This window comes from Pieris napi, chromosome 5 (assembly GCF_905475465.1).
Source record: "Pieris napi chromosome 5, ilPieNapi1.2, whole genome shotgun sequence".
Classification (NCBI taxonomy): Eukaryota; Metazoa; Arthropoda; class Insecta; order Lepidoptera; family Pieridae; genus Pieris; species Pieris napi.
Genome location: NC_062238.1, coordinates 3,698,064 through 3,720,403, shown reverse-complemented (window position 1 = coordinate 3,720,403; position 22,340 = coordinate 3,698,064).

The window sequence follows — 22,340 nt, the reverse complement described above, 5'->3', positions numbered from 1 at the left end:
ACGTGCCCAAGTGACAAAACATACGATTGTTCTAACAATTTTATATCGTGTGTATAGCCAAAACATTTGTTTTGCTAGCATTTTCTCCATATTTGCTGAGTGTAGCACAATATTTGTGGAACGTGTCGATCTAGCTGTCAATTGCAACATATCTAAGCGTAACACGTTGGAAATATATCCAGTTATTACGTGTATTCTTGTGTTATTGTTCTCCGGAGATTTTCTTTTTGTAATAAGGCGCTAGATTATGTTTACTAAGTCGTGTTGACATCTAATTGTACCCACACAAAATCTGCTGAGGTTTATAGAAACGATGGCATGAGTCCCCGCTTGGTTAATACTGACATATTACATGTATCTATGAGAAGAATTTTCTACCTATGGTCAGGTGATGTATAGGTACATATTTGGAAAAATAAGCACACAATTTTTCTGGTGTTCAGTCATCTATCTATGATCGCGATCGCGGCAGTGGAAGGTATAGATATAAACCTCAAGACAAACCATTTTTGGTATCATATAAACTATAAAAAAATCATTTTAAATCCTAAAAGTATAAAAAGTTTCATAGAAAGGTGGTCTAAGATGTGGCCTGTAGACTTGTGTCGTATATTTTTGGGAAACCTATTTAAATATCCACTCAAGACCTCAGACTATTACAAGAGAAAATCCCTACAAAATTCTTTGCCTATTTTTCCTGAGAGGTTCCACCTGAAAATAGCAAATCATAGACTCACGGACATAAGAAAGCCTTTTCTCCACACGCGTTTGATTCAAAATTAGTCTTTATTCCATGTGAAAAGAGTAGGTATTGATATATCGCGGGGTGATTTTTTAAATTTTGAATTTGGCGACCGAGGATCAGTATGCAAATGACTGCAGGTACCCAATTTTGGGCTGGATTTGTGGTATGTAGATATCACAAGAGATAAGGTTATGCGTATATTAAGTACGAAAGTTTGATAACGCTATTGGCCAATCTCGTTCGGAGTTCCTTGAAACTTCGTAAATGGCCCAATTTCACAGATCGCGGGTTAGTTGAGTAAAATGACAGTTAGTTAAAGAGGGTCAGGAAACTTTCGCGAACTTCTTGATTAGTTTTGCGTATTTTTTATTACTTTTGTCTACATATTTATGGTCTATGCTTTAGATTCATAGATATGCGCGATATCTATGAAATTTAGGATCACGTAGGTACCTATATGTCAAATTGACATTGACAATTCGACTGAACTGATGCATGACTGAAATTTTTTTTTTAAATATCGGAATACTACTACAAAGTACCTACTATTTTTAATAAAAAATAACTATATTCGTGAATGTCAATGTACCTACTACTTTTATTTAATTTTATTATCGTTATAGCTATGAAATATAGGCTTCATAAATCAAGATAAAACAAGATAATTACAGCAGCAGAAATAAGTTCGTAACCTCAATTCAATGCGGTAAATCTTTCAGTATATATACCTACATTAATATTCAAGGTAACAGGTACTGGATGAAACTCGCATGTAAGCGGTTTCAAGTCAATAAAATGCATGATGAATGTAGACAAGCCCTTTCGTATCGGTACCGTTGCGTCCCACTACCACGTCTACCATGAGCTCAGGACTAATTCAATATTTGAACTGCCGTGCATGTAAAATTCGCCTTTGTTGCTTAGAATTACGGTCCATTTTACAATGCGCAATAATGTATTGTTGTATCAGTCGAGTTTTGAGCACCCAGGGGCTGGGTTGTTTGCACTGGTTAATGTTGAGCTGCCCCTCCCCCCTCACTTTATAGATAATACGAACAAAAAGGACGAAAACGGCTTATCCAAGAGCTCGTATTAAACTGGACTTGAATGGAGTTCGCTGCACTCGTCTCCATTTTTAAATTTGGAAACTAATGGAACTCTGTTCGATAATGGCCGATTTGTGTTGAACCGTGAGATACGTAAAATAAGGTGTTAATATAGCAATTTATCACTTTGTTTCATATAATCAATTGATTAACATCAATAAACGGATAGCAAAGTCAAAACTTATTTATTCATATAGGTAATGTACACTGTGCAATGTACACTTATGAACGTCAAAAAAGAAATATACATTAAATGCTTTTAATTTTACATTTACTGCCAGTTTCTCCCTCTCTAGCTAGCTAATTACAATATTTATCAAAATAGTGTTTGATTAAAAGTACGACGGCGCTAATTAATGAACACATTTAATATTTTAAACCTAATCTTTAAACATTAAATGTGTTCATAAATTGGCGTCTAACTTTGTGATCGTTCGGTTTCCAGCTAAAGTGTTTATGTTCTAAGCAATTAACACTTGTTTTTTCGGCAAAGAAAAATCAACGTGAAATCCTTAGAGCAGAAAATTATTACATTTGTCAGGCATTTCAGCGGATTTAATAACCTTTGGTAGTAGACAAAGCGATTTACCGAAACAGACGCAAAATATTTCCCACGGGTAGGTAGGGTAGGTACCATGCAGCTTTACATTTTATAGACTTATAGAAAAATATATAGCTAAGAATATAGTTAAAATTAACTTTTATATCTTAATTATTTACTTATAATGAAGGTGCATTTTGTAGTGATATAGTAAAAAATACTAACATAATGTTCCTGCATTGATAGATATTTTCAAATTAAATTAATATACTAAGGCAACGTGTTGTATCAGATTATAAAATTAATGTCAACAAATTTGGCTCAAGCTCACAGCGTGAAATAAAAATTACGCAAATCTAATCACCTTTCAGGATCCGCTTGACATATGAACCGGTTTTATGTACATATAAATGTTACGAAATAAAATCCTGCATTTTATAACGTTTAAATTACATCGTAATATAGCTTTCTTATTGCGATAATTCGTTGAATTATGATCAATATTTTTAGATCAGTTGGCATATTTTTTATTTAAAATTTCTTTATATGACTGAATCGATTCCATTTCAGTTTGATAAGTTATAGTAGTTTCGCTGGAGTTAAGAACGGTAATCTTCAGTATTATGGTAGGTATTTATTTGTAAGAATCATTTATTTAATATCAAATTTACTTTAGTCAAACCTATCATGTTGCTCTTCAAAAAGAAGTATTTCCGAACCAATTTGACTTAGGGTCCTTCAAGAAAGAAAACCTAACGAAAGAAACACTTTATTTATCTCTCTATATTTATACATACATATGAGAGAGATATATATAGACATGACATTAATGTAAGAATCAAATTTCTTAGATTTTTTAAACCCCAACAGTTTGTTTTGATTTATAAAGAAGCATTTTATTACAACATTCGCATTAAGAAACCAATTTATACACAAGTGGTCTCAAGAGGCCCGATTTAATAAATTGAACTGGTATGAGTGCACTCAAAAAATTAATTTTATAATTAGGGTAGATTAAATAGAGCTTTAATTAATGAAACCAGATGCCCAACAACTTGTAAATGTTACATAGAAATGTCGGATAATTGTTTTGTTAATGTTGTTTCGGGCTAATTAGCTTTAAAGGAATGCAATGCTTTAATTAAATAATTTTGGCAGAGCAACGAACTTGTAACAACATCAAAACAACCCTGTTGCAATTTGTTAATTTGTGTAAAGCTTTTAAAATACCACGTCGTACAGTATTTGTTTTGGATTGTGATTTTTTTTTTAGAATGCGCTCGGGTTCAGTGATTTGGCTTTTTATACGGAAAAATACCGCACCTATAGCTCAATACCGTATGTAATTAATATGATACTAATCTTAGAGTTGTTGGGTAAGTCTTAGTAATAATAAGGGAAACTAAGAACTGATCCAAATTGTAAGTTCAGGAGGAGGCATTTACCCAAAAGGGCAGAAAACAAAGAAACGAAAAAAAACAATGGTTTATTCTACGTAAATAACAAAACTAACACCCATTTGATATGTAATTTTTAACAGTATGGCTTCAGCGTGCGATTCTCATCCCTAAGGTCGTAGGTTCGATCCCCGGCTTTGCACCGACTTTCGTTCTATGTGCGCATTTAACATTCGCTCGACCCGACACGTCGTAGACCCAAAAAGTCGACGGCGTGATTCAGGCACAGGAGGCTGATCACCTACTTGCCTATTGGATTAAAAAATGATCATGAAACAGATTCAGAAATCTGAGGCCCAGACCGAAAGAGGTTGTAGCGCCACTGATTTATTTATTTTATTATTTATAATTTTATTTTATTCGTTACAAAAGAAAAATCATAAATCATAAAATGTAAGTAAACATTTTCTATTTTCGTAATAAAATGACTTGTTAATTCGACTTACAGTCTATTAAAATTCAGTAGGTATATGAGTCAATCCATAGACAAAAGCTAAACTATATAAATGTGCACTGTTTCCTAGTTTTTATGGAGTTATGAAGTAATGTTGTAGTTAAAGTGGTCTGGGGCGTGTTTATATCCATTACCGTAGTCGCTGACGCGTCGGTTAGCATTGCATCGAGTTTGGGTAAGATATAGGGATGGTACACGGGCAGAAATAAAGCGTTTCTTTCGTTAACCAATTGTCTATCTAGTAATCTACAGAGCTAATTTCTTGACATACATTAACCTATTCACTTAAGGTATAAACATGTATTAGTATTTTTCGTGTAATTTTTTTATGAAGTTTACTGATTTAGTTGCACAGGTGTAAATAAACAGTAACAATTTGTCTACTTCATTATCTGAGACATTCTAAAACTCATTTTCCTAAATATAAAATAATATATGAAGTTTATTAAATATCTATTTATATAAAATTTTAACATAACTTGGTTTTGGCTACATTATACAATATTATTGTACGGTTCCTGGATAATCGGGTGTTTTAAGTAATACATTTTTGTCTTACTCTATATTAACCACTCGCGTATAACAATAGAATATGAGTGAAATAATGGAATGTTAATTGCTATGTAACGAATGAATGCAGTTTAATAGTCAAAGAGAGTGCCTACGTCTGGCTATGCTCTCGGGGTGTAATTCCGACGATTGAGGAAATCGTCATGCCTATAAGTGATCAAACTGTACAGCCAGGGTACATACATAGGAAATCATCACGCTTGTAGATGAATGGAATGTACGAGCCTTGGGTCGTACAATTACTGTATTAGTTTTGTAAGTAAATATGAGAAATTGCCATTTATTAGAGATGTTTTATTTTAACGCTACAGCTTATGAAATGTTTATTCAATAGCAGGATTCTCAAAGCACTCAGACGTGTACCGACCCTGGATAATAGTTAATGTGTAAGGTTTGAAACTAGACCTTCCGTCTCGAAGCAATAACAGACTATGGGAATGCTTTCAAACTAAGTAAATAGCAGCTTAACTGTTATGACTATGAGTAAGGATATAACGCAAAAGAAATACAAGTAATTTTTGAAAAATTCACAAGTAATATGTATATTTTCTTTGTAATTTTTAAGTAATTTTTTGTGGTCTTAAGAATATAATTAGGCGTCAATTTATAACTGAAATTAAAAAAAAATGTTCATCTGTTTTGTCATACATTTAAAAGCGTTTTTGTACCACAAAGTAAGTAAGGATATACTGGGTTAAGTAAACACGATTGCAAAATGGATTAAACGGAAAGTTGTCTACAAAATGCAATGTCATGGAAATCTTATCGACTTCGTTGAGAAATACGAAATTTTTAAAGGTTGAATGACGAAGTTCTTTATCAGTTCTATAGAAAGTATTTCAAAGTAGATTTTATTGAATTGTAAGTTCAGAAAGTTCGGAAAATAAAGTAGCTTAGTTGTGTTGTTGGTTCTATAGACATTGTAATAAAAAAAAAATCATATTCATAATTAAATGCTCCTGAAAAACAGCTGTAGGGCTTTATTTTTTTTAAACACTTGAATATAGTAGGTACCTACCTACCATGGAGTGTTACAAAATTTTAAATTCAATTTATTATTTTATTTATTTTCGATTAATTATAAATTTATAGTAGTTTCGTAAGACATTCCTTATAAATAAACTTAGGCAAGAAGTCAGTCATTTTAACTATGCATACTCACATAACTATTGGTTATTTCTTTATCCAAAACATCAACTGTAAGTTCTACGAGCCGTTATAGAACAGCTGTTAAATGTGATTTTATATAGTGACGTAAGACATTTCTAAACAAAACATTATTGGACCTGGAAATGCACCTTTAACTCAACCCTTGTTTGTGAAGGGCGCAGCCCCTAGCAATGTTTATACATTGCAAAGTGTGTGGCCATTTTAAGTAGAATTTATGCCTGGAATCTTAATTGAAAGCAACCCATTCTCAGTTGCTAAGATAGCAAACCGCTTTGCTATCTTAGACTACCGATCGTTTTAATAGATAACACAGAGATTGCTCCGATTAATAGCATTATAAATAAATATTATTTACTGGTTCTTAATTAAAATTTAATGTTTATTCATGTGTAACATCGTAGCCTGTTTGACGTTAAATTATGTATTTATTTACATGAATGCGTTTGAATATCTTGGTTGTATTTTTACCGTATTTGTTTAATATTCTATGATTTATAGTTTCTTAAGAGATTAGGTCTTATTAGATTATTGTTTCGTGTCTTAAAAGCTCAAAATCTATGCTATGTCAGGCTCAGATCACCTACTTGTCTATGAAAATAAAACAGTCTAACCAAACGGGCGTCTGCGGCCAAAACCCATATAGTTATAGTGTATTATTATTATTAGTAAACAAAAGTCAAATTTAGGTGTCGATAAACTCTACATCTCTGTATTAGTATTCTTTTAGTGCACAAAGTATTCAGATGTTATTTATTCGCATGCGCAGTGTACACTAGACGTTGTAGCGGTTTTTGTACATTTATCTTATACTTTGATCTCTGATTAGAATAGCATAAGTGGAATTAGCGTTGGAGATTAAAAAGAACATTTATTATCTTAAGATATTATTTGATGCTAAAACATTTTTAATGTCAAATATAGACAAATATAGGTCTGAATTTCAAAGTCTAAATATAAGACCTAATTTATAGGTATTTTAAAACGATTTCATTAATATTAAGTACTGATAATGTTAGTTAGAGTATTTATTTATGATATTCATTCATTATCGCTAAGTGCAATTTATGTGGTCATAAGTGCAAGCTTGCAGCTGATAAATAATTGGATCGTTGTTGCTAATGGCTATATGACATATTTAATGTATTGCGTTCGTTGGAACGAGATTAAGATGCCTATATACATAACTATACGAAAAAACAAACGAAGACCTAATTATATTGTTTTTTAAGTTTTCGCTGGCAATGGATTATAACCCTGTTCAGTGAATATATTAAAATTTGTATTTTGTATGATGTGAAAACAGGATATAAATAGTCTATGGCGTAAGTTAATACAACTTACGTAGAAAAGGCGCTAAAGTCAAATAATGTTTGCTGTAGGTACCTACTATGTCCAAATAAACTGTGTGCAATAATCCCTGGTCGATAATATGCCGCGACACTAGGATTCTACACGATAAAGTTACCTAAGTGTCTTTAAATAATTATGTTCGCTGAAACTATTGATTTTAAAATAATTTTCGCCATCTTTCTCTGTGTTTTTTTGTAATGTTTTCGTTCCGTCTTTTGTATCTAAGAAATTTTTCTCTCTTTATGAGGAATTTAAATTTGTACTGTGTCCTTCCGGCACCAAGTTGTTTTGTGTACTTTTAGTGTATATAGGATATATATTAAGTTATATTAAATATTTATTAATTATATTAAGCGCAAATCGCTAGGTCTGCAGATGTCGCGTTTAGTTCTCTCAAAGATTTACGCTCCAAATTAATGTATAAACCAAAGATACCTCATATCAAATTGTAATTGAAATTCATATTTTCCATTAAAATTCATGATATATCTTTATTTCAAAATAAAATCACCCAATGTTTTTTGTTATGTTAACCGAAATTGCTTTATTTAAACGCGTGGGCCGTAGCACACTTTAATTAAAGATTCAACTGACTGTAACTAATTTTCAAATCAAAGTTAAACCAGTGTAAGGGGACTCGTATACAATCTTATGAATTGTTTGAACATATTGCTATAGCTAACATGCCTTTGTGTTTAAATAATAAATGGAAAACCCGGTCAGTTATTAGATAGCCTAACGTTTAGCAAAATAAAAAGAAAGTTGAAAAACTATTTCTATATGCATTTGTCGCGCTCCTAAACTACACAGTGGTTTTCTAATGTAACAAATTTATCTTAATATATATAAATTACGTGTCACGTTGTTTGTCCGCTATGGACTCCTACCGAACCGATTTCAATCAAATTTGCACACCGTGTGCGGTCTGATCTAACTTACAAGATAGGATAGCTTACATCTCAATTTATACCCGAAATATTATTTTATTGCAAAATGTTTGTTTATTATTTGATAGTCACAATTGTAATAGATGGAGCTGTATTAAAAGTACCAACGTTTCACATAAGCTACAATTTAATGGCATAACCACCAATAAAGCATGGTGGTCCCCATGACTGGTGTTCTCCTACCGTTTCCCTTGAATAGTTTACTACAAAAACCATGTGGATAACCACAGCAACGCTTGGCCGGTCTGCTAGTATTATATAAATTTAAGCATACAAAGTGAGTTGTAAATTACCTACTTCTTTGCCTACCAACCTTTATTTATCCAGGACTAGATTGAACCCAGGACTTCTGAGCTATGCAATATATCCCTTATCAGTTAAAACGATAATAATATACATTCAATTCGATTCCTCGGGCATTATCATTTTGTTTAATATACCTACTTTATTCAAGCCGTGATAAGCGTCTGTTTTACAGTATATAAGGGCATTCCTATTAACGAATTACTTTAGATATAAAAACCGGTTATTGATCCTGTCCTTATCGGTAAATGACGGTAATTGAATACATACTTAATATTTGCAATTTTCCATTCTGATAACCACCTTATAAAGATACGTATACAATGAAATATCTAAAAGTGAACAATTATTATTGCCGATGGTTAATAGCTATGAACTATTATTCCATAAGGAGGCTTGCACATCATTGCATTAACTTTAGCCTGCAATTGAACTAAATTTGATTTATGGCAAAATATCCTAGGTGCTTGTGAGTATAGGATATTATAACATAAATAAGTGGCGCTACTTTTTTAGGTCTAGGCCTCAGAATTCTGTATCTATTATATAGTAGATAATTTGTCAATCTAATATGCAAGTAGGTGATCAGCCTCCTGTGCCTGACACACGCCGTCGTCTTTTTGGATCTCAAACAAGCCGGTTTTCTCACGTTGATTTCCTTTACCGTTTGAGCGAATGTTAAATCCTCTCTTAGAAAGAAAGTCCATTGGTGCACAGCCAGCGATTGAACCAACGACCTCATGAGAGTCGCACGCTGAAGCTGCTAGGCCAACTCCAAATTGTATTATTTAGTATAAAGTAATAGTTGTTACATGAATAAAAATATTGTACTTTTCTAAGAACATATTACAATTAACAGGCCAAAGTATTGCCTAGCTAATCATATACTATATTTAAGAAAAGATATTGTTTTGAATCCAATATATAATCTAGCATGTGTTACATAGCTCATTAGTATCAGAGACGAGAGATACATAGTGAAATGAAATGAAATGAAATAGTTTATTCTTGCAAGTAGGACTATACAAATTACTTTTACAGTGTCTTCCTAAGCTAGATGAAGTACTTATAGGTACGTCATTTGATTAAAGTTGGCGCCTGGTAGAGCAGCTTTGGGGTCCAAAGCTGGCTTTTCTCGCGTAACGAATAAGTATCGTAATAGGTACAGCGAGGAAACACAAAAGAATTTCCACAGTACATTTCCACAGGGACCAAACTTTTTAAATTTGTTTCAATTTTCTATTTATCAATTTTTAATTACCTATTATTATTACTATATTAGATATAGGTTAAGAATATTGTAAATACTGTATATTTAATATTAAAGCACTCAAGTGTATACTCCCCTTTAGGTGCACGGAGGTTGTGTGCGCCTTGAATTTAAATAAAATATGTTTATTAGTCACAAGACCATTTACGAAATTAATTTTCAGGGATTCAAAATATTCGAAAAATAAGGCGGAAAAGGCCAGTATCGAATTTCGAGTGTTATTTCTTCGATTGCGAACTTAAAGCGATAATAATGTCTCAGATACTGATTACATCTCAAATTTATGGTATTGCACACATCGTGTATAAAATTCTTTTTAAATACCTACCGCTGAGTTTAAATACTTTGCATCTCAAAAAACAAAAACATACGAAAATATGTGGTTATTTTTTGTTTTTTATGTAACAGGAGGCAAACAGGCAGGAGGTTCACCTGATGTTAAATGATAGCCCATGGGCACTCACATTGCCAGAAGGCTCGCAAGTGCGTTGCCGGCCTTTTAGAAATTGGAACGCTCTTTTCTTGAATATACGTAAGCTAGTTAGAAAGTCACTTTCTTAGGATGTCAGGTGTCCAAGATGTTAAAATCTGTTATGGAACCTTCTTTTGCTATTAAAATTTAAAAAAAAAATCTACATACTATCTTTAATCTTTTGACAAGTCATTCTTGCCGAAGATTCCGTCGGCTAAGCAGAAGATCATTATAGCATATATTCTTAAGTACGTATATGACACGCTATTATATGCACGACATAGTCATTTATGAATCAGTTACATACAATAATTTAAAATTAATTGGTCTGAAAATATTATTATATGTAAATTTTCCACTACCTGCTCTGAAAAGGTTAAAATTTTAATCCGTTTATAAAAGCTTCTTTAAAAATGTATTATATTAATATACTTTTCATAGAATTCAATTTAAGTAATATTTCACACGCTTGGCGACATTGACCTCGCCTTTAACACAATAGAAAAACCTTATAAATTAATTAAGTATTTCAACTTAATTGTCTTATAAATTTCTGTAACAAGGTGTAATAATAATAAATCCGAATAAACATGCGATTATCCAATTAAGTATTTAAATTTTATATTTAATAAGAGTTGTTTTTTTATGTTTTATTACATTAGTGTTACACAGAAAGTGGATCTTACTTTACAACGATAAATTATTAGATAGCTCTATAGATATTTAATGAGCTCGATTTTGGTCGAAAATTATTTATAATAAATAGAGAGTAATGAAGTTATTTCATACAAACGAGGGGTAGGTAATCTAAAAGTACTAGTTCCAATACAAACATTTTTCAAATAGAAAAAAATATTTGATAAATTATTTTATCATTAAATACTAGATACCTATTAGTCGATGTATTTTAGTATTTTCCTGTTTTCAGTGATTTTCATACTATTTAACTATTACACACCAACAAAAAATTATATATCTTTACTATCGGGTATTTCTGGTAAATAGAATAGTGAAAACCTAGCGCCCTCTATCATGTTGACATTATCATATCCTATTACTTTCAGTTGCGGTAAATTATCGACCAAACATACAAGTTATTTACTTAACAAATATCATAGCGCATGCGTGAATACCCATGTGTGCGTGAGTATAAATATGGCGACGGGTTGCCAAGTCGCATCGCGTTATGCAACAGAATTCATCTAGAAACAATAGTTTAGACCAATCATTTTCAAACAGGAATTTATTCATATATATCTAGTTAGAATTTTTAATAATTCCTATTTGAAATAGGCACTAAAACTACATAGAATTTGGAATCGATTTGATAACATTATTTGAGCACTTAGAATTATAGCCGTCACACGTTTTTGTTTATAATTTCTTCATGAATTTTAGTTTTAGCGTCTGTCGTTCATATTTGAATGATTGTAAATATTTATTAATAAAATAAAAAGGCTTAATTGCTGTTTAGTTATATGCTAAATTTTAAGTAACTTTGCCTAAAGACATAATATTTATTATACTTATTAACTTTAGTAATTGATTTTATAACTAAGTCCACTTTGGTTGGAAATTAACGTAAGTTACTTATAGTATAAGAAAATCATATCAATGCTTGGTTTTCATTTGTTTAAAACAAGTGAAACTCGTTGATTCATTTGACGATCACATATTCAGAAAATGTCCAAATAAAGCTTAGTGTCCATACAAATTTGCTCAAAAGGAAATGATTATTCAAATTTATTCAGAAACGATTCAGTCTGAACAAGATTTTTTGCTTCGATGGTTCTGGTTGTTGGGGATTATTTTGGTTAATTATACATTATTTGGTTATTATATAATTGGATTTTTGTCTGTAAGGACAAAGGGCCCAATTAGATAGTAACGCCATCTATCCGAAATCCTTGGAGGCTCTTCAAATTCTTACCGAATGCTGCGGGACGTCGCTGAAATATTTGTTATTGCTCGTAGGGTTTTTAAGTAGTTATTTTATTAATTTATAGGATATTTTCCTATATCACTAAATCTACATATCTCGTTTTCAAATTACTTGTATCTCATTTGACATTTGACTTTGCTTAAATATATAGAAATAATTATTAAAGAATTAATATTATTTCAAAGAGTATAAATTAAATCAAAAATATGCACATATAAAACATTATTTTTAGTATAATATAAATTCATTTAAATACTTAGAAACAAACATATATATGCGAACGTCCCGCAGCATTCGTCTATAACCAGTTTCCCGCCGAAGCCTTTTTAAGGCGAACGCGATTCTCTATATATCTGTCTCTTTTTGTAATAGGATATTATCTATTGATAAAAAAGGATAACACTATCCATAGTGGTAATTATGGGTGACAATTGTCTATCGGCATTTGTAATATATGTTTTTTATTAAAAAGTATTTATTTACACTCATTCAACGTTTCTTTACGATATTTAAAATTATTTATTTAAATATATAATATTACCAGCTGCCACCGCTTAATGCCTAGCCTACCTTTTTAGTACATAACAACATGGAACATTTTGCTATGCTACCCCAGAGACTGTTCGGTTTTCCGGAATGAAAACTTTTTTGGTTTTTCTGTGATTTTTCTCTATATAAACCTCAGAGTTCAAGTTATAAGTTCTTAACTAACAAATTAATAATAGGGTTTGATCGTAGAGGGTAGATGAAAATTAAGGATTGTATGTATTTTTGTATGTTGTATCATAAAAAGGAAAAAAAATGTCTAAAAAATAAAAAAAAATTGTTTGGGGTGGTATTATTATTATTTATGGTCTTGGCCTCAGTTTTCTAAATCTGTTTCATGATCATTTTTAAATCTAATAGGCAAGTAGGTCAGCCTTCAGTGCCTGACACACGACGTCGACTTTTTGGGTGACATGAGACATGTCGGTTTCCTCACGATTTTTTTCTTCACCATTCGAGCAAATATTAAATGCGCACATAGAAATAAATTCTATTGGTGCACGGCCGGGGATCGAGCCTACAACCTCAGGTATGAGAGTCGCACGCTGAAGCCACTAGGCCAACACTGCTCTAGGTATGCCATGCATGGACACCTGCCGCAAAACTGTGAATTATCACAGACGGCGCTTACATATTAGGAAGTGAATTCCAAAATTTCAAAGCTAAAATTCTAGATTATTTTCCAACGTGCACACAAATGAGCGAATATAATATTTTAAAAAATATTTTTTGTTCTTTAAGATGTCAAGTTTCTTACTCATTAAATCTCATTAAAACTCACAAAAAAAACTTCACGCTCTGGTTTTTCAATGTGTTTCAATAATTTAATTTTATATATTTAATTTTAATTAAAAAAATTACGTTTAGTTTTTGTCAACATCCTACGTGGTTAAATTTTATTATTGTCTTTGATTTTCTATTAGTTTCTAAATGAATTGACATACCTAAATTAATCTTACTGTTTAATGATTTTATGTTTAAGTTTATTAAATATTTAGTATAGGAATACGTCAGTATAGGAAACAACCAAACTCGAGTCAACACAAATTGTTAAAAAAAAATATTACCGATGTAGCAGGGGCGTATTTCGCGAAACGTGTGATGTGAAGTTTAGAGATAGAAAAAGTCCCAGGACACAATTGCAGGGGAGTAGAATAGGTATTATTTATTTTAAAAAAATACCATAGATTATGAAGGATTTACAATTCCCGGTAATTAAGTAAAAATATCTTATTTTTACGTCTTCAGTATAATTACTATAAGAAACAAAACAGAACACGAGCCAACACAAATACAGATTAAAAATAAAATTTAAGGCCATAGATTATGAATGAATTACAATTCTAATTTATTCATGACGAACACGCAAGCAACGTTCATAATTCAACGGAATCCACGAAAAAATTCGCTTCATGTATATTTTTCGACCTTCAAAAGTTCAAACGCATTATCTTCACCTGACACGGCCGACAATTGCCAGCTGTCTCACTTAAACTGTACGGTATAAAACGAGACAGAGCGCGAGGGGCTAACCAACCCCTAATGTCAATGAACTAATAGAAATGTGTTTCTGCCCTTGATTAAAACACGCAACAAATATAATATGAATGAATTTGTCATGTGTGTAACAATGTCATTCGCGGCCATATATGGCGGTGTTTTTGACTCCAAAATTTACTGTCATGTGACAGTCTGCACTGCAATTGAAACGTCAAATAATAAAATAATTATTACTGCAATATTATTTAGCAGACCGGACATTGTCCTTTCTATACTTAAAAAAATCAAAATCAAAAATCAACATAAACAAAATCAATCAAAAACAACAAACTATAAATCTAAACCATTCTCGAATTCAAGACAAATAAAAAATTTCATCAAAATCAGTGCAGCCGTTTAGTAGGAATTACAAACACATGCAGAAGATTAATAAAAATTTAAACATAATCAGTTAACAGTTACCTATTAGGAAAAAAGAAGACACAAAATACAGGTTTACTAAAATTATTTTTAATTTAATTTAATTTTAATAAATAAGAGTCAAATTATTAATAATAGAAAGTGATTTAAAAACATATTCCTGATATTTTGATCACAATTTAAGGGACGTTTGTAAAAGTATGTGTGTAACACCCCCAGCTTTCTTTCGCATAAATTTAACATACATTTATATTTGTGGGCGTTCAGCCTTTCGTAAGATACTCGATAACGGAACTTGACCGATTCGAAATTCAAATTGAGTTACACAACGACAACAGATGACGCGACGAGATAAAAACAACATAAATATCATTTTGAGACGTATTAATTAAATAATGAGTTTATTGTTACTAAGTAGGTGTTTAAATATACATTTTATTTTTTTTAAATTATTTATATTTGGTATCTTAATTTTCTTAACAATTATTTTAAATGAGAACAATACGTTCTCTATTAAAAGATCTAGAAACATCATAAATTCATAAATTCGTCTCCCGCATTCACTACTAGACTTCAGTATATATATTAATACAGTTAGAGTAAACATTATCATACAATTACTTAATTCACAATTTAAAGAATATTTGGCGATTATTTGAGAAAAATTTAGAATAATTTTAATTTGTCTATGCCATAATCATTCAAATCTCGTTCGAACTCGCTCTACGTAATAGATAAAGTTCTATTTTGAGAGAGGCCCGATGCGTGTAACTACGTAACTGAGTTTTTTAACAAAACATTCCAATCTGACGCATATTTGACTAGGTGACGTTTGTTTTTTGTGCTGTATTTGGATTGATACATATATATTTGTGCTATATTTGATAAATTTATATTCGTTATTATAACTAGCTGTCGCTAGCAGCTTTTTGTCAAGTTTTTAGCGACCTCTCCAACAATAATCGTTATAATTCTTTTCGGTTTTTTTGCGTTCATACAGACAGACAGAAAAAGCTGGTGGACTTCATATTCATAAAATATACGTTTAATATAATATTCTTTTTTGTAGCTGTATGCTACTTTAACTTTAATTAAGATTAAAAGTAAGTAAAGATTTATTAAGTGTAACGGTCACTTGTATTTAATTTCATATTTTCTTAAATTAATACCATCAACGTACATAATAGAGACATTTTAGTTGTAAAATTTCAATAAATAAATTGGATACAAAAAATAACGTTCAACCTTCTGCGAACCGACCTTGTGTAGTACCGTTGTTTTCGACAAGATGGCGTTAGTAGTATCATTCGGTATCAAGCGTGGTTGCTTATGTGTGTGCGTGCATTGTTTACACTCTATACAGCTATACGAACACACGCGCAACGTTTACGAGAACACAGCGTGAATACGAATCACGCACACTAATGCAGCGTTATCGCTATAGAGCGTTGTAAATAAGTGTTGTCGATGTGTGAGTACTATACGAAACGCGTATAGTTGTTTTTTCAAAGGAACAAAAGGTGGCGCTAGGCTCTTATATCGTGAGGTTTTAAAGTAGAATAACTATTAGTTATAACTGTAAGCCAATTAGAAACAGACAAATATAGTTGTTATTTTTTTAAATTCTAGATAAATTTTCGTAAAATAGAATTGCAAAACGCAAACTAAATGCAAGTTATAGCCGCTGCCAGCTTAGTGGTTGGTAACAATGACCACGAGGTCCAAGGTTCATTTGCCGGCAAAAAATACTTGATTTTTAATTCGTGAACCAAACGTCAATCAAACCAAAATCTAACAAGAATTAAATTAAACGTAACGTTAGTAATTAAAATATTATTATTAGGAAAATATTTACTTGTGTGTTCTTGCACACATAGAAGGGGCATTGACTTGAATTTTGTACAAGTATTCCAATTAGTAGGTATTAGTACCATTTATGCTTCTTATGCTGTGCAAACATTATCTCATTAATTTAACTGGATATTATTTTTATAAGGAAATGTTGCCAGCAAAAGTACCAAATTTTTAAAACTTATTTAAATGTTCTATTAATTAATGTTTTATTTAATGTCAGATATTAAATAGTTTAATTTGTTTCGTAAAGTAAGAAAATATATCTAAATATATTTATAACGGAAATTTATTTTTATAATGTAAGCCAAGGGCTTATTCGTTTTCGGATTCAGACAATCGAGACGGGTTAAACGAAAGTTATAACTCATAGTGCAGATTGGCTATTGTAACGCAAGCCCGATAGACAATATTTTCGTCTGTCGAGGTTCTTGCCTCTACACATTGATAACATCTTCAGAATATATACGAACTTATTTGTTTTTCAGGCGTTTAGTCACGCTATACAATATTTTTATCTTAAATATTTTCAGTAAAAATATGTCCATATCTAAAATGCTAATACACTCATCGGTTTAGAAGTACAAATAAAAGAGATTCTTACGTAAGAGTTTAAACCATAGAGTCCACTCCAGGACACAGCTGGCCGAATTCAAATTCAAAAATGGAATACCAAAAAAAAGTCAACCGGCCGCCATTTTGTGAAATCGATTGGTAGGAAAAAATCTATTGTGTGAATTATCATTCCCCATTGGCCCAGTTACATTGGGGTGACACAATGGGATACGCTTTCCCCATTTTTTTGCTATAAGGCCCTTTTAAATACAAATTCTTCGAGTTTAATCGTGCAGATGTATTCGCAGTGGCTAAAAGTTTAGACAAAGAGTTTTTCAACTTCAATTGTGTACGGAGTCTGCGCTTTTCTTGACGAAAAACCGAGGTATTACTTATACTTATTACTTTAACAAAACATTTAAACTAAAGAACATATATAATTATATGTAGTATATATTAATATATCGTAATATTATTTAATATCCATTAAACTTGAATTTATTCACAGGTTTGTAAAATTGCGCTTCGTGTTTGTGTATTTTAATGACGTATAAATCAATAACTCATCGATCAGTGTATTTTATACTATTCTATTAATTTTGTTCTTGATAATTGTATCTTATTTCGGTCATACAATGCGCAGAGGCGATCAGAACTTGGAGAAACTGATCGTGGTTGGTAAAACAGAAGGCAAAAGATCACGTGATCACCAACCAGATGGATCGATCAAGTGAAAGACTCATCGTCCTCAAAACTATACACTGTGATAAGAGAGACATATACCATACATATACCGGTGGAAACAGATTATCCGCTCTGGATGTTTCCATGCTGACCACTATGCTCAGACATGAGCTACCGACTGAAGAGAGAATTTTTTTAAGACCGAAATATATTCAATTAAAAAGTACCTACATAATTTATAGCTTATAGCTTGTAGGTACCAACGGTATTAATTAAAAACGGAAAGTATTACTCAAAGTAAGTGGATTAATTTTCACTTGATTAAGGAAAACGTATGCAGTGCCTAATGAGAACTTCCACGAACGAAGCAAATATATTGTTTTAATCCCCCACAGTTTGCATAAAATGTAGGTAAGGTACGCGAACCACGCGATACAATATGTAGCTATAACAATGAGTTGAGAAAATCGTTGCATTTTGTATATTTTTCAACGTAAAGCAATAATTAAATTCTGTGCGAATTAAATGTTAACGAACCGTTTAACGGGTTTTTTTTATAAAAACTGCATTGCGATTATAATATTAATAAAAAATATTTATTTGTCATCTTCAATTAATTAAGTCAAAATTAAGTTCGACGAAAATTTTAGGGATAATATTAGTTTTGATGTCCAAAAAAATCCTTTTATTAATCCTTTAAAAACGTTTGTAGCGTTCGTTACAAACTAAATTATATTACATGCGTGACTAACCTTTCGTAGCTCTGTGGGAAATAGGCTTTTAAGGAGTGTATGGTAATCAAAGCGGCGTAAGACAGATCAACTCAATCCCGCCGGATCTTAAGGTAAAAGCCTTAGGCTTATTTGTGCGTAAGACGAACAAAAATATTGCCTCGTTTTATTTGTTGAGTTTACCGTTGTTTTGTTAAACGTTTCTCGTAAGAACCTTTCTTGTGCTAAGAAATATATTCATCTGAATGTATGATAAGCATGTAAATAAGTTATTTGTTTTGAACACAAAAAATGTGTTGGATTTAGAAATACAGAAGACATAGTTCACGCTGATCCTCGTTTCTGAATCTATAATAAATAAAATGTATTAATGCATCACTTTTTAAGACAACGAAGATAAGACAAACAACAAAAAATCTTTATATTAAATATAAAAAGGGAGTTGAAATATACGTTCAAGTTATGTATTCATTTAAATGCTTAAATTAATACGTAAATATTTTCTTTTTCGTTTATATACGTAATGGTAGTTTTCCCTAAGAGTATTTATTCAAAGAAATAATTATTGCATAATCTTGTTCTGTTTAACAACGGTATCGCTGTAGTTACGAAGAATTTCAAGTGGACGTAAATAAAGATCCACAATATTTGGTGGTTCCTTGACAAGCAGTTTGTCGTCCTCAATTTAATGTCGAAAAACATACAAAAAGCGTCTTTATTTATATGAACAATAGGGTACTTTCTACTGAAACGTAATAATTTAAAAGGGCGATAAAAAATAATGAACTCTACGAATATCGATACAAAGCTTCATTTGGGATAACAAGCTCCCTTGAAATCTTTTCAGAGCCGTCAGTTTAAAGAAGGGATTGAATAAATTTCTTTTCTTGACATTTGTTGATAATTTCCAATCAAGTCGGTTAATAAGATCGGATAATGTCTAAAGGACGATAACTTGGTCTCGTGATTTTGCAGACATTCAAATACTTAGTGCACTGAACTTTTGATGGATAATTCGGGTCGTATGAGAAAATTTTATCAAAACGTTTTGTGAACTTAAATTTACCTTTATTTTTAACGCGTATATTTTGTCATAGATTTGTGACAGTTTATATTGGTCCAAACTTCTCGTACTATACAACTAGGTACATGTCTGAATCCGCATTACATTCCCCTATAATGAAATTTTTCCTTTTCCCTATTTCCTTATTCACTTAGCCATGTATTGTACAAGAAAGGAAAATAAATGAACCATTTGGGAATTGATACACCTTTACACCTTAATACAGCTCAAAAGATTTTCCCTAGTCCATACTATTTTTCCTCCCCCGAGTATAAAACGTAGGAAAGCCTTACTATGACTTTTCCTGCTATTTGACGGCCCAAGAGACTTATTATCCTGTGTACACGAGATCCAAGTAATATTTGTCCAAATATAATCAGGGATGCGTCCAAACAAAATTTCTGTTTTATCCCAAGTAATACGAACGCGGCCATCCATTATCATATTGGATTCTGCCAAGAAACCTAAATAAAAGCTATAAAAGTGTCCCATATAAGCGTCTTTTAACCAAACATCATTGGGATCTTTGTATATTTTTTGGTTAAATATAAAATCCCTAGTTGTTTCAGCTTGGCTAGTAAACAAGGTAAATGGTACCCAAAGGCCGCCGGTGCCTCAATAATATAAAACACGCGGCCATATAGCCTCCATACGTATCTCCCTCGCCCACCTGCGATAGACTCAATGTATGCACCAAACATTTCTACAGATAAAGAAGCCAATACCTACATTTTGTTTCATATCGCACGTTTGATAGACTCGTAAAGTGAGTTTGTTTAGCTTCATATTGGTTTGATATTTGTAACCTACGTGCCTAGTGACTATTAGGCAAAAGAAATTCGATATCGTTGAATTTGCTGACGAGAGTTTGGGTCACGTATTGGGGTAACGGACTTGCGACTCCACCTACAATATCATTCAATCATAATATGATTAGGAATGGACAAGTAGCCGAAACGTCCAACTAGTAGATATATCGTATTATATAGAATTGAACAAAATGAAAAATTTCTTATGTGATGAATAATTTATTTTCTTAAAACAAAAACAACAATAAATGGTTTAAACCCATACATAAAACTGTATTTAATAAGATGCGTTAATTAATTATATATTGCAACATCTGAATGACTAAAGAAGACATCGTTTTATATAGTATACCTATTGAACCAAATGAAAAATTTCTTATGTGATGAATAATTTCTTTGCTTAAAACAAAAACAAAAACAACAATAACTGGAAGGTAATATAGATAATTTAGCGTTTTTATAAAACTGTGTTTAATAAAGATGCGAACCCATATTATTAATTATGTATTGTAACAATTGAATGACTAAAGAACAGATCTATTACAAACATAAAATACTCTCTAAAAAGTCCATAATTTTTTTAAATAATACTTTTCACATTTTTTTTAATGAAAGTAGGTATGTTTAAATTTAATTCCACGTAAGAATAAATTATAAATGGAAATAAGGATACTAAGCCGGCAATGTACAGTATTAGTCAGAGCAATTACTTACAAGTTTCTTTTTGGGACAAGACCTCAAATCTTAATTAGGCATTGAGATTGAATTGTTTTCTTCGAATCAAGTCGACCCACGTAATATCGATATGGGACTGGTTGAAAATTAAGCTTTTTTGGTTAATTATCTGGACTTCGGATAAAAGGCGTGCATATATTAAATTAAGTCAATTAACAAGCATTTACTTATAAGTGCATTCAATGTTAACTTACGGTTATCTATATAGATTATAGGTAGATATATTATTACTAGTAAATCAAGTTATTGTAATAACATTAATATTCAATAAGATAGTTATGATAGTATATTTATTTGGAAGAACAATAGTTTCATAAATATTTGTGAAGTTCTTTGACAAATCCTAATATTAAAAAAAATATTTTGATTTATTATGGCTATTTATAAATAGTCAGAAAACTAAAAAAATAACTCTTTCGATGAATGATTAGTATAAAATATACAGTTATAAAAAAGTCAATGTTTAAAAGTTTTATTAAAAAACATTCGAATAACGTCAAAAGGTATTTCGCGTTATTCAATACTCAGGCAGCCATTGTTGACTCGCTCTGCCCCCGCGTCATTGACATGCAAATGAAAGCCACGCTAGCATTTCGTGGACCACGAGTTATTTATCTCTGATTGGCTTTGGCAGGTTCCAATTTCAAATGGAAATACAAATACACTGTTCGTTAATTACACACGCAACGAATACGCTACTTGTTAATTGTTTTGCCGAATTTAAATTTGTAAATGGAACAACGGAGGCTATGAATTGAATCGATTTAAGAAATTAAAAAAAGGGTTTATGTGTATCTGTATTCAAATAGTAGATATGTCTAAAGCTACGAATTAAAGGGTAATAACGGAATTTCCACTCGATGCATTTCTTTTTATTCATTTGGTTTAATGAAATTATAGGAATGAGGACAGACTTAGGTTATTAAAACTTAGTTACTCAAACCGCTTGCACGCGGAAGTGAAGGAGTAAAATCGATAGAGATTGGTGGAGTTCGCCGACTTTAAAGTCAAAGGTTAAAATTATTTATTCCATGTGAGTGGTGATTTTATTGCTTACTGAACCTATGCCAATATTCTCAAAAGACGTCAAAGGATTGTGAATTTCGTGATATTAAGTTT